Below are 16,204 nucleotides of genomic sequence, written 5' to 3' on the forward strand. Positions count from 1 at the left end.
GAAGATAGTTGATTTCATATTTCTGGGAAGGGAAAAAAATCAGGATTAGTTTGCGGCTCCTGGATGTTGAAAGAAAACAAGGTTGCCTTAGGGTATCAGAGAACCGTAGTCCATAATGATGTAAAATACATAAATAAATAAAAAAGATAAAACAGAACTGGCTGAGAAACATACCTGGTCTCTGAAATTGTTTACTTAAAAAGCTGTGTGCTGATGACTACAAATTATGTGAGGCCTACGCTTAAGGTTTTAAAACCAACAGTTGGAAAATGCCAGATGCTGGTTTTCTCTATGAAGAGATGGGCCGGTAGCAGGAGGGTGTCAGAAGGGGTATCGCAGGACATTATCAGTGTGCCAAAGGTCTCCGTGAGATGCGGTTGGCTTGATAAGCCAAGGATGCCAGCAGATTGGCGAGAACCAGGATTTCTGGATATTTCAGCAATGACCTGTAAGAGTTCTTTGCCTCATCTTTCCGGTAGTAAATCACGATCTTCCCTAAGCGTTGCCAGCAGCGATTGCACGGTGGATAGAGGCATCCCCTGGAATTCACACGAAGTTTTATCAACCAGCCAGCACATGTGCACTATTGCAAATTATGTCATGTTGTGCTGGCCATTTATCCAACAAGGCTTCACTGTGCACAGGCAGGGGCTCTACATCCTATCTCTGTATCACTTTTATTACCATGTGGCTATGTGCCTCGGATAGCAAATCGGAGCCAGCTTCTCTACCTGACTAAGCCTCACCCGAAGGGGAGAAAATCCTACAGGTGTCACAAAACGTTAAATGGACACTGATGAACAAAAAATTTTGAGTGGGCAATACCAAACAAACAAAAAAAAAGCATGCTGGTAAAAAAGTATCAAAGGTATTTAAAAAGGAAAACGATAAATTAAAGGGAAAATATGCCATAATAATGTAAATTTTAATCGAGCTTTTCTTTCTAAGGAGATTTTAAAATTAAAGAAGGAAAAGAGATCCTTTTGTAGTTCGTAAGTGTGACGACTGGATGTTCACGCCGTTGTGTGACATGTGCCTCCCTTAAACCTTGTTACGATGTCGGCACATTACCCGTCTGATGTGGAAAAAAATAAAGAAAGAAGGAAAAGAAATAAGTGAAGGAACAGAAAGTCGAATGATAAGGAGAAAGTTTGGTCATAAATATATGAGGGAAAAGACGCTTGCATTAAAAACAACCAAAGTACCAAAACCAAGTAGAAAATGGGTCAACACCATGCGGGTTGATGTGTCTGTAAGTAAGAATTAAAGGTACGATGAAACCAGTGAAGAAAAGGTCATTTAACACCAGTTGGTGCCTCTGATAACATCCCGCTCTTAGCAAAATTTGTATCTGAGACACATACTGTGGTTTATTCTGCAAAATTGGAATAGGACCAACTAACAACAGATTTATCATCAAGAAAGGATGGCACAGTTGCCCGGAATATGCAAGTAGGCAGTCAAACCACTTTCCCCAAAGGAGGTGGTAATGGAGGTGTGCTTTGGGCAAGAAGTCAGCAGCGCTGTGGGACAGTCTGATGGATGTGTGATGGAGGCACCCGGTGAAGACACAGTGGGATTAAGGGAGGAACAAAGGAAAGAGGGTGTTGGCTTTGTAGAACACATAGATCCAAGGAGGGGGGCTTCAAGCCTGTGGGCACCATCCATGGTCAGTGTCAATGACTTGGGATTGGCAGGTTCTCTTTGTTTAGACTTCTCCGCCATGGGGGTCACTGTGAGGATTACAAGTCAGATGGGCTTCATAGTAATGGAGAAAGGCTACTGCTCTAAATAAACTGTCCTGGCTCCCACCGTCTCTGAGGGACAAGTGGGACTCCTGGAGAGAGGGTAAAAAGCGAGGCTGTCAGCATATGAACATCCCTCCTTTACTGACTCTTTAAATAACTGAACAGAACGTGTAGCAATTTGAGGGATGTTGTTCTGGACCCCACTGAACACCTACTGCATGGATGTACGTGAAAAAAAAAAATCCAGAAGGCTCTTTCCCTAGGCCTTCTATAAGCGGGAGAAACAGGGACATTTGCAGGCGGTGAACAGCAACTCGAAGAGAAGAAAAGGCTGACTTATTGGTGACTGTTGAGCAAGGCTGGGTTGTCAGCCCCGTTATGTACACTCAGAAAAACTTAGGGCTATTTTGAAGAGTTCAAATTCTTTGCTTCACAGATTGGGGACTTGAAGTTGTTTTTGGAACAGATATGTAAATGCTGTCTCCTTTCTGTAGTCATAGGCTGGTGAAATCGATAATCCGAATAATGTTCTACTTACAAATGCTCTCATTCCTACCCTCACTCTCCCACTTCCCTTCTTTGCTTCTCTGTTCATACGGAATGGGTTTATATTATGTAGTTTTTTGATGATGCCCCACTGCTTCCTGGTTCTTGCCATCACTATCTGACCTTTCTGTGGCCCAGCTGTGGCTTTCCCTCTAGGTCCTGGGCCATGGCTTCTACTTGGCGCTGAGGATCTGGGCCATCTGCTTGGCTTTGCTTGCTCCTCTGACTAAATTCTAATACCCATGGGCCTCCCTGCCCCCATCCCAAGACACAAGTGGACCAGATTACTCATCTCTCTCATCGTGGGTCAATCTTTCTCTGTTCTCTTACATTGCAGAAAGAATTTTGCTTGAATTAATTCTTCACTAATATTAGTGTAACACAGAATGGATCCTACAGTTTCTTACAAGAGCGGGTGAAGTTTTGGAATAAGAAATGTTCCCATGCATGGGCGTCATCTGAGTCTGTAAGAGAGCTCATGTTCTAAAACAATTCCTTAGAACCACAGACCTGTAGAAGGCGTATAGACATCAGTCTATAGTCCAACGAGCCTAATTTGACAGGGGAAAGGAAAAAACGAGTTCCAGAGAGGGTAGATGAATTGCCATGAGTCTCTCAGAAAGCTTCACTGGCAGCCACACTTCCTGGCCCACTGTTCGAGACATTTTCTATCATTAAGAAGGCTTTAGGGGGCGTCTGGGTGGCTCAGTCGGTTAAGCGTGCGACTTCGGCTCAGGTCACGATCTCACAGTTTGTGAGTTCGAGCCCTGCCTCGGGCTCTGTGCTGACAGCTCAGAGCCTGGAGCCTGCTTCCGATTCTGTGTCTCCCTCTCTCTCTCTGCCCCTCCCCGACTTGTGCTCTGTCTCTGTCTCTCAGAAATAAATAAATGTAAAAAAAAAAAAAATGAAAAAAAAAAGAATGCTTTAGTAAGGTACATCATTCTGGAGATTGTGAGGACAACTTTGAGTAGGGAGGGAGGCAGAAAAAACATCTAGGAGGCTGTTGTGAAGGTCCAGGAAAGAGATGATGAGGGAATGGAGGCTAATGTTGAAGGAGTAGACAGTCATTCATTCATTGGACTCGAATTTCCTCACCTGCAAATGACACAAAGATCCATCTACCCCATCTGTACCATTCCCAGGGATCAACCATTCCAAGCCGAGGTCATGCTGTGTATACGGAGCCATGAAAGGGATCTCCAGGTGGTTCAGCATGGGTAGCATGTAGGATGCATGTAGGAGCAAAGGGGGAGATAATCCATTCTGTGGAATTAGAGTTTCCTTGCAAAGTCTGCAGCAGATGTTCATTGTACCCAAGGGCTCAGCCCTTGGGAAGTTTCCAGAGGAGGATCCGGCACAGAGGGGAACTACTGAAAGCTCCACCTAAAGAGAATGCAAACACAACGACCACAGCTTCCGTCTGAGAACCGGGAGCCATAGCACAGTGGGCAGAGGAGGCGATGATGGAGGCCATGGGGGGACACCTGGAGCAGGGAGGAAGTGGGTGTCCCAGACCATGGCCAAGAGCAGTCCTGAGAACAGGGGGAATAGTGCTGAGGAAACAGGAGGGTCTGAGGCTGCCCCACTGGATGGAGCACACACTCGCTCACAGAGTCTTAAATGTATTTATATGTCAGAGCCAACTCAGCACACACTGGACATTGTTAAGTGTTTACTCACAATGAATAATGCTTCCAAATGTGGTTTTCAGAACAAACCAGTCGTTCCCACGCCCGGCCGAGCCACTTACCCATCAGCACAGACCATATAGCCACCATTTCTCCCCTTTCACTGACATGTGTTAAGGATTTACTGAGCTACGCCCTATCAGGTATTTCATAAGCTGATAGGCTACCTTACTTAGTCATACTTCAAGCTCTTTAAACATCATATTTTAGATGAGAAGAAAAGAAGGTCCAGAGACCCGCCCAGAAGTCACATAGCTGACATTTAGAGGATCCAAGATTCTGACACATGGGCAAGCCCTCTTTTCCCGGTAAATCTCAGAGAGCTGATGCTGCCTGGTGTCCGCCTCCGAGGCCGCCAAGCCTTGGGGTTCCTTCCCTCAGGGACGGGTGATTCCCGCTGTTGCTGTCCCCTCCCCCGTGGAAGTGGCTGACCTGCTCCTACATGCTGCTCCTACATGGTCTGCTCTTTGGAACAAGACCAAAGATCAGAGGCCCCAGCTTCACATGGGAATTTGTACTGGCCAAAACCCTGCTTCTCACACCTTCCGGCCTTGCTCCTGATTTGGGCCACAGCCTATTCTCCCCAGGTATGCTCCATAATCTGTCTCGTTCATCTTAATTTAAAAACAAAAAAAGTCATCATTTATTGATGGCTTACTATGGGCCAGATACCGACCTTTAGCTGTATTTAATTTTCACACAGCCCTTTGAGACACATAGCTTTGTTATCCAAGTTTTATAGAAGAAGAAATAAATCAGCCCAGAGACATTAATAAGTCACTCAAGGTTCCGTAATTAGTCAGGAGTGAAGCTGGGATTTGAACCCAGCAGACCGGACCCTGGCTTTCTTGACTTCCGTATTGACCTGCCATCCCCTGAGGTTCTTGATTTTGCCACCTTGCCTGACTCCAGACACTAACCACAGCTCTAGCAACCCAGAGGAGGCTGGGGAAGGCGAGTTAGACGTGTGCCCAAGAAGAAAACCTGATTTTGATGAACAATAAGCTGTCCCTGCCACGTTCCCCTTCTGATGAGTAACAGTCTGCATCTTCGTGCTTTAACTTTCTTCTTCAGTTTGCTTTTCCGAGTTTTCCAGGGCTCAACTGTTATGTATTTATAGTTTTCTACTTCATCGAGTGGGTTTGTTCTTTTAGGTCTGTGGAAGGTGGCAGGAAAGAAATTAAGTACGTGAGTGATGGTACAAAGAATGTACGATGAAGGATAAGAGGATGCCTGATTCTTCATCCATCTGTGGAAGGGAACATGGGGAGATAGTAGGTTGTTGGGTTTTGAAGAAAGGGCTACATTTGGGTAACGTGCCGGATCGTACAGGACTTAGGATGCACCCTGGACGTTGCTCACTTCTTTATTGATATTTCTATAATTGTAATCTGGGTGACCGGATACCCTTCATGAGACCAGGCACATTATAGATGTAGATGACTGAGGAAGGGAACATCCATGCTTATCTGGAATTGTAGTTACGGATTTTTTTCATGAAGACAGAGCCAATAAAAATCACTGTATTTATAAACATTCCATATAAAAAAAGGCAGGGTCTTTCTCATTTCCCTTGAAATGTTATTCTTCATTCTACCTTCAGTCTTGAATAAAGATTTCCTGACTTGGGGGCACCTGGGTGGCTCAGTTGGTTGAACATCTGACTTTGGCTCAGGTCATGGTCTTGAGGTTTGGGAGTTTGAGCCCCTGGACTGATTGTGATTCTCTCTCTTTTTCTCTCTCTGTCCTTACTCCACTTGCCTGTGCACACCCTCTCTCTCTCAAGGAAAAATAAACTTCAAAAATTAAAAAAAAAAAAAAAGAAAAAGGGATTTCTTGACTTGAATTTCATTAGTAAAACTTGTCAGGTTAATTAATGGAAATTCATGTATCGGACTAATGTATAATACTGAAAAAAGAATTAAAGCTTTGTTTGTTGTTACTGAGTAATCTCCAACACCTGAATGAAGAAAGCGAGGTCCAGGGACGTCAAAGCAAGTCCTGGTTGATATTCCTAGCAATGCCTGCTCAATTTCAGACGGAGGGTAACGGGAAGACTTTGCTCCCTTCCCAAAGAGAGAGCCAACCCTTTTGTGTTTGTTTTGTGTTGAGAGAAAGCCAAGTCTTCTATGAGAGCCACATAATTGGGTTTCTACTCAGGAACTTCTGAGAAAGAAAAAAAAAAAAATCAAAATAAATCTCCTTAAAGAAAAATATACCTGCAGTTCCAATACGAACTTGTTTGCGTGAAAGGGTAATCTTCTCTTGTGTATTATGAGAACGAAGGATGAGGGGGGAACGTGTTAAATATCACCTAAGCAAATAAAAGAGACAAGTAAGATCTAAATTTCAAGAAATTGGGGCTGTGAAGGCAACCGAAATCAGCACAGAGGCTGCTGGAGAGAAGTGAGTAGAGGGGCACCTGGGTGGCTCCGTTGGTTGAGCGTCCGACTCCGGCTCTGTCATGATGGGTCATGATCAGTCATTATCGGTCGTGAATGGTCATGATCTCACAGTTGGTGAGTTTGAGCAGCATCAGGCTGCTTGGGATTCTCTCTCTCCCTCTGTCTCTGCCCCCCCCACCCCCCCTTCAAAATAAATAAATAAACTTAAAAAAAAAGAGAGAGAGAAGTGAGTAGCAAGGTGCCCCTCTGGTAGTGGATGTCAACAATGCACTTCCTGTAGATCAGGGCTGGCACAAGGGCATTTCTTGCACGTATCAGGGGCTGAAGGATCTGGGAAGTGGGGTTGGGGACTGAATGGAGACTATGTGGGAGAGCAAAGGTAGTGACAATGCACGGTAGAAACTTACACATCAGGCAGAGGGCTAAATTTTTTATTATTAGAAAATACATGATCTTTGATGCTAAAGAACTTCAACAAAGAAAATGCATGATGGAAAGCAAGCAAAGGCAAATCTCAGAAAACACCAAAACAAAAAAATGAAACAAACAAAAGACCACCCTAAAAACTAAACAACAAAAACGGGAACTTCCCCAAAACAGACAGGAGAATCCAACTAGTCAATGCTGAGGATAATAAAAAGTAGTTGGCCAAGAATCATGGAAAGATAAAATAATTTAAAAAATCAACAGAATTTATCAGATTAACAATATTTTGTTTAAAATAAAATGAACATTTTAACCAAATATTTTATCTCGAGTTAAAAGAAAAAAAAAACCTCTTTAAACATTTTTTTCTAATGTTTACTTATTTTTGAGAGAGAGAGAGAGAGAGAGAGAGAGAGGAGGGGCAGAGAGACAGGGAGACACAGAGTCCCAAGCAGGCTCCAGGCTCTGAGCTGGCAGCACAGAGCCGGATGCGGGACTGGAACTCACGAACCTTGAGATCTTGACCTGAGCTTAAGTTGAACATGTAACCGATTGAGCCACCCAGGCACCCCAAGGAAAAAACAAACTCTTAAAAAACAAATTGCCCCTATGAAGGCAGATTCCCAAGCAGAAATACAAAAACCCAAGGGAGGAGATACAAGGTGAGCTGTCCAAAAGAAAAAGCAGAAAATAAAAAGCAATTACTCTGTACAAAGGAACCTTGTAACACCCCGTTGGTTTGCAAACTCCTTGGGAGCTTCTCAGGTGTAATGTGACACCGGGGCCCTGAATGCAGAGAGCAGGGAGAGAAGAGAAAGCAAGAGGCAGGCCAGCCACTCCAGGTTGGTAGGTGGCTGCTTTAATACGGAAGGAAACTTACGAATGAGGCTTGTCTTGGTAGGCAGCAAGACGAACGGATTTTTTTGCGCCCGCTTGCCAAACCTTAAAAGTTTACACAGAGAGAGGCCTTAGTTGGGTTTGGTCACACATACCCTGCAGGTGTCCTCGCTATTTCTTGGCGCAGCGTCTGGGAGCGGGAAATGCACAGAGAAGCGCATTCCGAGGACGGGGGTGGGGGGTGAGGAACTCTGAGTGCCCAGGTCCAGCTCACGGGTCAGCCCGCAATTCTAATCTCTCCATGACCTTCTCCAACACACCCTCGTTTTCCTTTTAATCAGTAAATTCCATCAGCGAACGTTTGTAAGTTCCAGCGGAGTCAAAAGGGCCTCAGGCATCCCCGAGAAGGGAGGGGCAAGGTCAGACCACTGTCACCTCATCTTTCCCACAAACCTTCTGCGGAAGAAATACACACCAACAATTAACAACTGCAAACTGCAAAACTCAAGAAGGTTTAGTAATAAAATAGAGCAAAGGCCCGGTATACTTCTTATATTACTAAATGTGAATAGGTTCAAATCACCTACTAAAAAATATTTTCAGATTAAACCACAAAGCAAACTATACCAGCAAAACATCGAAAATAGAGCGATTCAGAAAAACTAAAAATAAAAGGAAGGGCAAAGTTACACTGAAACAGGTCCCCACCTCGACTGAGAAAAGGCCAGCACTGTCACGATCTCAATATCAAACAAGAATATTAGTTCATGCCAAAGAGTATTAAGCGAGACTAGTGCTTTTTATATAACAGTAGTGTGGGCTTGATTCAAAAGTAATGATTATCTACTCACAAAACAATATAACGTTAACATTTGTTACACTGAAACTACAGGATATGAAAGCAAATAATGATCAAAGTATAGTAGATGGCTTTGACTTCTCTCAGTCCATAACAGAACAAGTAGGCAGAAGAAAGAAGCCAGAGTATAGAAATCTTAGTAACACAATTAGTGAGATAGATGTCGTTGTCACTATGGATGTAATTGACAGATATTATTCCTGAAAATATAGGTGACTATGGAAGATCAAGAAAATTGACCATTTCCTAAACACATACAGGGGGTCCACAGGTACATGAAACGATGCTCACCATCACTAATCATCAAGGAAATGCAAATCAAAACCGCAATGAGATATTATCTCACACCTGTTAGATGTCTATTCTCAAAAAGATAAGCGATAGCAAATATCGGTGAGGTTGCAGAAAAAAGGGAAAACTTGTGCGCTGTTGGTGGGAATGTGAACTGGTACAGCCACTCCGGAAAACAGTATGGAGCTTCCTCAAGAAATTAAACATAGAATTACCATATGATCTGGCATTCTCACTTCTGAATATATATACAAAGGAAACAAAATCGCCATCTCAAAGAGATGTGTAGTCCCCTGTTTGTTGCAGCATTCTTCACAGTAGCCAAGATATGGAAACAACCTAAGTGTCTGTCCATGGATGGATGTATATAAAAATGTCACACACACACACACGAATATTATTCAGCCATAAAAAGAAGGAAATCCCACCATTTGTGACAAGATGGATGAACCTGGAGGCCATGATGCTAAGAGAAATAAACCACACAGAGAAAGACAAATAAATACTTTGTGGGATCACCTATATGTGGGAAAAAAAAATCAAGCTCATAGAAACAGAGTGGGATGGTGGTTGCCAGGGTCTGGAGGGGAGGGGAAGCTGGGGAGATGTTAGCCAATACAAACTTCCAGTTATAAGACAAATAAATTTTGGGGATCTAATGTATTACATGATGACTTTAATTAATAATACTGTTTTGTAGACTTGATATTTGCTAAGATAATAGATCTCAAACAGTCTCATAAAAAAAAGAGGGGATAATTAACTCTGTGAGGTAACAGATATTAATTAGCTTGATTGTGGGAGTCATTTCACAATGTATACTTATACCAATTATCACACTGTATGCTTTAAAGAGAATTTGCATTTTATTTGTCAAGTATACCTCACTAAAGCTGGAAAACAATCCATAAGTTCCACAATGCAAAAGAAACAAAAAAAAGCAAAAGAAAAAAAGAAAAAGATTAATAATGGTGAAACCCAGAAAGACCTTTTCCTTCTCCAATTTATTTATTTATTTATTTATTTATCAAAAATTTTTAATGCTTATTTAATTTTGAGAAAGAGAGAGAGAGAGCGAGAGAGAGAGCGAGCAGGGAGGAACAGAGGGAGAGGGAGACACAGAATCCAAAGCAGGCTCCAGGCTCTGAGCTGTCAGCACAGAGCTGGACGTGGGGCTTGAACCCACAAACTGTGAGATCACGACCTGAGCCAAAGTCTGACACTTAACCAACTAGCCACCCAGGCACTCCTCCAATTTAAAAATACCACCACAGCCTACTAAAAATAAAATTAAGAATTTAAAGCCTGGGTGGCTCAGTTGGTTGAGGATTGGACTCTTGGTTTCAGCTCAGGTCATGATCCCAGGGTCGTGGAATTGAGTCCTGTGTAGGGTTCCACACTGGGAATGGAGACTGCTCAAGTTTCTCTCTTTCTCTGCCTCCCCTGTCACCCCCCGCTCTCTCTCTCTCAAATAAAATTTAAAAATTAAAAAAGGAGGGTGCTTGGCTGACTCAGTTGGTGAAGCAGGTGACTCTTGACTTAGGGATTATGGGTTGGATCCCCACATTGGGGGTAGAGCCTGCTAAAAAAATTTTGTTTAAAGTAAAAAAAAAAAAAAATACCACCATCATATCTCTCTCAAACAATTTTTGGTTAAAGAGGAAATAGAAACCAAAATTTCAGTGTTTTGAGAAAACAATAAAAATACTACAAATCATAAGGCATACAGCTAAGTAGCCTTAAACTCTAATTTCAAGAAAAAAACAAAGAATGAAAGTAAGTGAGATAAACACTTTACTCAAATGTTCAAAAGTAAACAGGTAATCCAAAGAAACGCAGAAGAAAGGAACAATGAACATAAAGGCAGAAACTGACCAAGTGGAAAAGAGAACACCAAGTGTTTTCTGAGTGGTCCACAGAGAGCTTAAATAATGATTGCGCCCCAGGCCAAAAATGTGGCGCAAGCTTTCATCAAACTGAAGAAAAATACCAAGGTAATTGATGTTGTCAAATGAAATTCACTGCCAATTGGCAACCTGATGGATTAGGAAGAGAACGTGTTTAGCCAACATTTATCTAATTTGTTTCGGTGCTTTGCCAGAGCACCAATACAATGCCAATGATGCTGTGGGCTGAGAAGAAATTCATTAAAATTCAAGGAACCAAAACACCTTTCTCAAAGGTATTTGAAAAAATGCCAGCCTTTCACCTCACTCAATTTTAATAGACTGGTTCTGTGATTGAATAGTTTGGGGCAAAAAACTAATTTTATGTGTTATGCTGACTGATCATGGAGTGTCCAGTTTCAACATTATTTCTGGGCGTTTTTGTGAGGGTGTTTCTGGGTGAGATTAGTATTTGAACTGGTGACTCAGGAAAGCAGATTGCCCTTCCCAGTGTGGGTGGGCATTATCCGTTTTGTTGAAGGCTCGGAAAGAACCAGTGGCAGGGAAAGAAGGAGTTTGCCCTTCTTTGTTCTACCTCACGGTCGAGCTGGGACATCTCATCTCATCTCAGGCCCTCAGATTGTGATATACATGATCTGCTCCCTTGGTTCTCAAGCCTTTGGGCTTGGACTGAATGAAACCACTGGCTTCCCTGGGTCTCCACCTTGCAGACAGCAGATCCTGGGACTTCTAAGCCTTCACAATCCTGTGAACCAATTCTTCACAATTTATTTCCTCTCATATATATGTACCTCATTGGTTCTGTTTCCTGGAGAGCCCTGACTAATGCACGACAAACTGTATTCCATTTATGGGGAGTAATAGTTCCGAGTAGCATATTAGGAAACTCTGGTAAGGATTCTACCTTTCCAAGCAAACAAGTTTCTACAGTATCTCCTAAAGTGATTTGACCACAGAATCCTTTTTACACATAACATCTCTTAATACTCCATGGAGCACAGGTTGGGATATGCTGTCTTAGAGTTTGCTCATTTTATAAGAGTAGATTAGGAAAGATGCAAAATATTGTTTTTAAGAATACCATCGATATGTATTCACTCAGTGGTCAACCCTCTAATATGTATCAGTAGCAATTTATCTTAATTGTCTAACATGACCTTAAAAAAGCTAATTTGTGAATTTCCTTCTCCAGGAAGGAAAGGTCCTCTTCCTGCCAAATTCTTTCTCAAGGTATTGATGTTATCTGGAATGCAGTGAAAATTTATTGACCTTTGCTGATGATTATAACCTTTGTAGCTAAAAGGTGACTTAGAAGGGAAGGATTAGAAACAAGAAAAAAGCTCTTAGAAAATAAACATTGAAGATGTATGTCAGTTTCTAAATAAAGCTAGACTTCTACAGATTGTTATTAAAGTCTAGAAATCAAATAGTAAGTCTTAAAAAGACTTTCTTTTTTATATTATAAAGTAGTTCTGAGAACAACTACCCAAAGCCATCATCTCTAAGAGCACTCAGACCAGGTGCCCCAGCACAGGCCTGGGGCACACAACTGGGAAAGGGAACAGACCCTCCTTCTGCTCCTGGCCCCAACATGGGGCTCAAAATTATAACCCCAAGATCAAAGTCACATGGTCTTCTGACTGAGCCAGCCAGGCACTCTCATGAGTGACGTTTTTACATTCCAGAGTGCATACCTAACCTTCTTCTTGTTCTTCCAGCTCTGTGTGCTTTTCTTCCAGCCCTTATGCTCCCCTTATTCAAATGCAGCAGATGACATAGAAGGAGGAGCTGTCCAGGATACTGAGATCAGTTAGGAGGGCCCTGGTCCCAAACCATGAATTATTTGGTCATTTCTGAAGATTATATACCAACATGATGCTACTGATATACTTTCTATGGGCTTGGAAGTTGCCTTTTTTTCCCTCATCAGTGGTGGGCAACTTTCAGGGTGGTGTGGAGACTATGTAGGCTTTAGGAACCAAGCAGTTGAGGGATTGGTTTCAACACCATGACTTTCATCTGTGAGACCCTGAGAACATCATTTCTCTGAGTCTCAGTTTCCTCATCTGTATAATAAAAAAATATTATCCTCTCAAGAGGATGGTTGAAAAGATTCCAAGTAATAAATGTAAACTGTTTATTAAAGGTCCTGACATCTAGTAGGTGCACACAAAATGATAACCAGATGGTAATAATAATTATTATTTAAGTATTCATTTATTTATACAATTAGTGTTTATAGAGCACCTGCTCTGCACAAAGGCTCTGAGGGACAGAGATGACTAAGATATGCTTCCTGACTTCTAGGAAGTTTCATTTTTGTTGGGGAGGTACAATTTAACTGTTTTATCCAGACTCCAAATCACTTCGGATCCAAATCACTTATAGGAGATCCTAATCACTTACTTAGACCGTGACCAGGTATATTCAATGCCCATTCAATGGAGGAAAGTCACTTGTTCTAAACAGAAATTCTAACCCTAAGCTTGGAATTTTTTACGTTGTGCTCTGGGCTGTTGAACCAAATCAGCCAGAAAACAGCCATTGGGTAGAACATTTTGGATTAAAAATCATCAATAGCCTATGTGGTTACAGGAATGACTGGAGATGCTGTCTTAATGGTTTGTGGCGGAGAAAGACTCAGAGTGATGTGGTTATAATGGAAAAGGCACAGTGTTAGAGTCAGTTACTCTCTGGGGGATCAAGTTATGAATCTGCATATTGAGCTCAGGATATTTGCTCTTTCTCTCAGGATTGCTGTGAGGACCTAATAAAATGTGACACTAAATGTAAATAAAATGCAGTATCGCTAGAGTTGATATTGCCTCTATTGTATATATTTTTATATTTTATATTCTTTTTATGTGGCACTTCTAAAATGCAGCGATCACAGATCTTGGTGGTTTTTTTTGTTTTTTTTTTGTTTTTTTTTTTTTTTTGTGCTCCTCACTTGTCAGCAAGACTTGACAATGAATTAGTCAAAACCATCTATGATGGCAGGAAGATAGATGCTTCAAGGAGAGCAACTTTAACTGTTACTGCCTGTAAGAGAAGTATCCAAACATATTTAAATTTTTATGTTTTTCAAAACCACCTTGGAATCAAGTGTTTTAGAGAAACAGAACCAAGGGATTGTGTGTGTGTGTGTGTGTGTGTGGTGTGTATACACATATCAATGGCTCACACAATTATAGAGATTGAGAAGTTCCAAGACCTGTGGCTGTAAGCCAGAGTCTCAGGAGAGCTGATGGTGTAGTTCTTGTCTGAGTCTGAAGGCCTGAAAACTGACGGTGTAAGTTTCAGCCCAAATGCTGCCCCAAGACCCAAGAAGAGCCAATGTTTCAGTTCAACCCAGAAGGCAGGCAAATCTGCATCCAGGCAGGAGTTCTCTTACTTGAGAGAGCCTATTTGTTCCATGTAGGCCTTCACTGATTGGTTGAGGCCCATTCACATTAGGGAGAGCAATCTACTTTACTCAGTCTACTATTCAAATGTTAAATTCACCCCCAAACACCCATAGGCACCCAAAATAATGTTTGGCCAAATACCAGCATTCTGTAGCCCAATCCAGCTGATATGTAAAATTAAACATTACATCAAATAACTTTTGTTTTCACTTATACTGATATGGTTTCCAGAGATTGGAAAATTGCAGATTTTTAGAACTTGTAGATTGAAATGGATATAGAAAATCTAATTGCGAAGGCAAATAAGGACTCGTTACACAACAACAATAAAAAAAGTCCTTGGTTCTAAAAGAACAGGGGTATTTCATTTTCCCAAGAATTTGCTGTCCAAATAGATAGCCATTAGAGGGAGCTCTGATTGCAGCGTAGAAACAAAATTATTCTCCTTGAATTGATAGTGTTAACTTGGAATTCCAAGTTTCCGTGTTTTTAAGGAGACACAGAATATATATAAACACACACACACACACACACACACACACACACATATATATATATATGTATGTATATAAACCCTGAATTAAAACCAAATAAGTATCTTCTAACACCATCATTTTGTATATTTGACCTTAGTGAGATCACCCTTGCTTCACAGGGCATGAGATCCAAAACAACGCAGAGACAAGGCTGGGTGGGGTGGGAAAGGTGCTAGGTCTGAGTTCCAGCCACATCATGTGTGCCCTTGAGTCAGCCACCTCTCTCCTCCCCTGGCCTATTTCCTCTGCTGAACAATGAAGATGACAGAGATTAGTGTTTATGACACATCAGTACCTGTGGATGGAATAATGTTAGGAGAATTTTAAAAATTTCTTTTTTCAAAAGACAACCTTCTTGAAAATGTTACGTTCTCGAAAGTCACGTGGATGATACACTCACAGTCAAAACCAGCTTTCTGCCCTGCAGTTCCTGAGATGTGTTGACAGTTATGTTGGTACCGAGTGATCCCTGTCTTGAAGTGACAGCAGTGAACTTTTAATGTGTCGCTAAGCCTCTCTGGAAACTTCAGGTTGGTGTTATCAAAATGACGACAGTTGGCTTATAATTAGCATTGTACTCGTGTTATAAAGACAAATTTTCTCTTCAGCAGAGATAGTATGCAATTGAAAGCATCGTTATACAAGAAGGTTTCAGAGTCATAAGTCATTTTGCAAACTGAGATTCTGATTTGACATAATATAAAGTATTGCAGAAGTCTTTCGCTTCTCGGGCTAATGAGAAGAGAACAGAACAATATTATGGGACCAAGACATTGTGCAAGTAAAAGCCACATGACAATAGACTGCACCGAACAAGCCACATACAACAAAGAGTTTTAGAAAGTTGGTGGTGGGTTGGAAAGAGAAAAGAAGCCTTCGGTCCTCCTTCAACACTGTGTGGTAGACAAGCCGAACTCAGACCTGGATCACAGCAGGCGGAAATACACTCATAGAAAGTAAAAACCTCGTACAGATCTTGGTTTTATGCCATCAACTCAGAGCAGCTTAGTAGCAGTAGCTAGGAAGATTTTCAGTAAGTTCTCATTATTTTAGACTGCACAGTTTTATCGATTGTTTCGTTATAATAATAGATCGTTGTTAAAAGAAGAAAGCAATGACTCAGCATGCTCAAAAAGAAAGTTAGAATAGGCCGACAGGTAGAAAAAAAGAAAAACCAACTTCACAAATACATTTTTCTATTCTTAAACCAATATCCACGTTTTAGTTTAGCAAAACGGCATCACCCATTTTAACATTAAACTTCTAAATTTGAATGAAGGCAGTTTTGTAGTTTTGCTTCTGAACCTTTGCCCCGAAAATACATCATGTCAAGAAGAAGGTGCTAATTATGTATTTGCGTTCACACCAAGTCTCCTTGCTGCTTATCAAGAATGCATGCCCTTGGCATGGCTTCCGTGAGTCTCTGCTCTGTGGTCTTAGCCTTGTTCCTGCTTCTGCACTGTCCTAGAACCTGGCTAGATGGAAGGAAAACAGAAAATGCTGGGGTCAGCAGGAAAGTTCTTCAAAGTGGTTAATCCATTTACAGATCACTGG

General features: G+C 41.6%; 1 non-coding gene across 1 annotated transcript; it reads left to right on the top strand.

The window, feature by feature from the left end:
- The first annotated feature begins 977 nt into the window (after positions 1-977).
- LOC125175894 (small nucleolar RNA U13) lies at positions 978-1,081 on the top strand. Its single transcript, XR_007156054.1, has one exon. It is a non-coding gene; the product is annotated as a small nucleolar RNA U13 (small nucleolar RNA).
- Positions 1,082-16,204: the final 15,123 nt, after the last annotated feature.

Source organism: Prionailurus viverrinus, chromosome C2 (genome assembly GCF_022837055.1).
Source record: "Prionailurus viverrinus isolate Anna chromosome C2, UM_Priviv_1.0, whole genome shotgun sequence".
Lineage (NCBI taxonomy): Eukaryota > Metazoa > Chordata > Mammalia > Carnivora > Felidae > Prionailurus > Prionailurus viverrinus.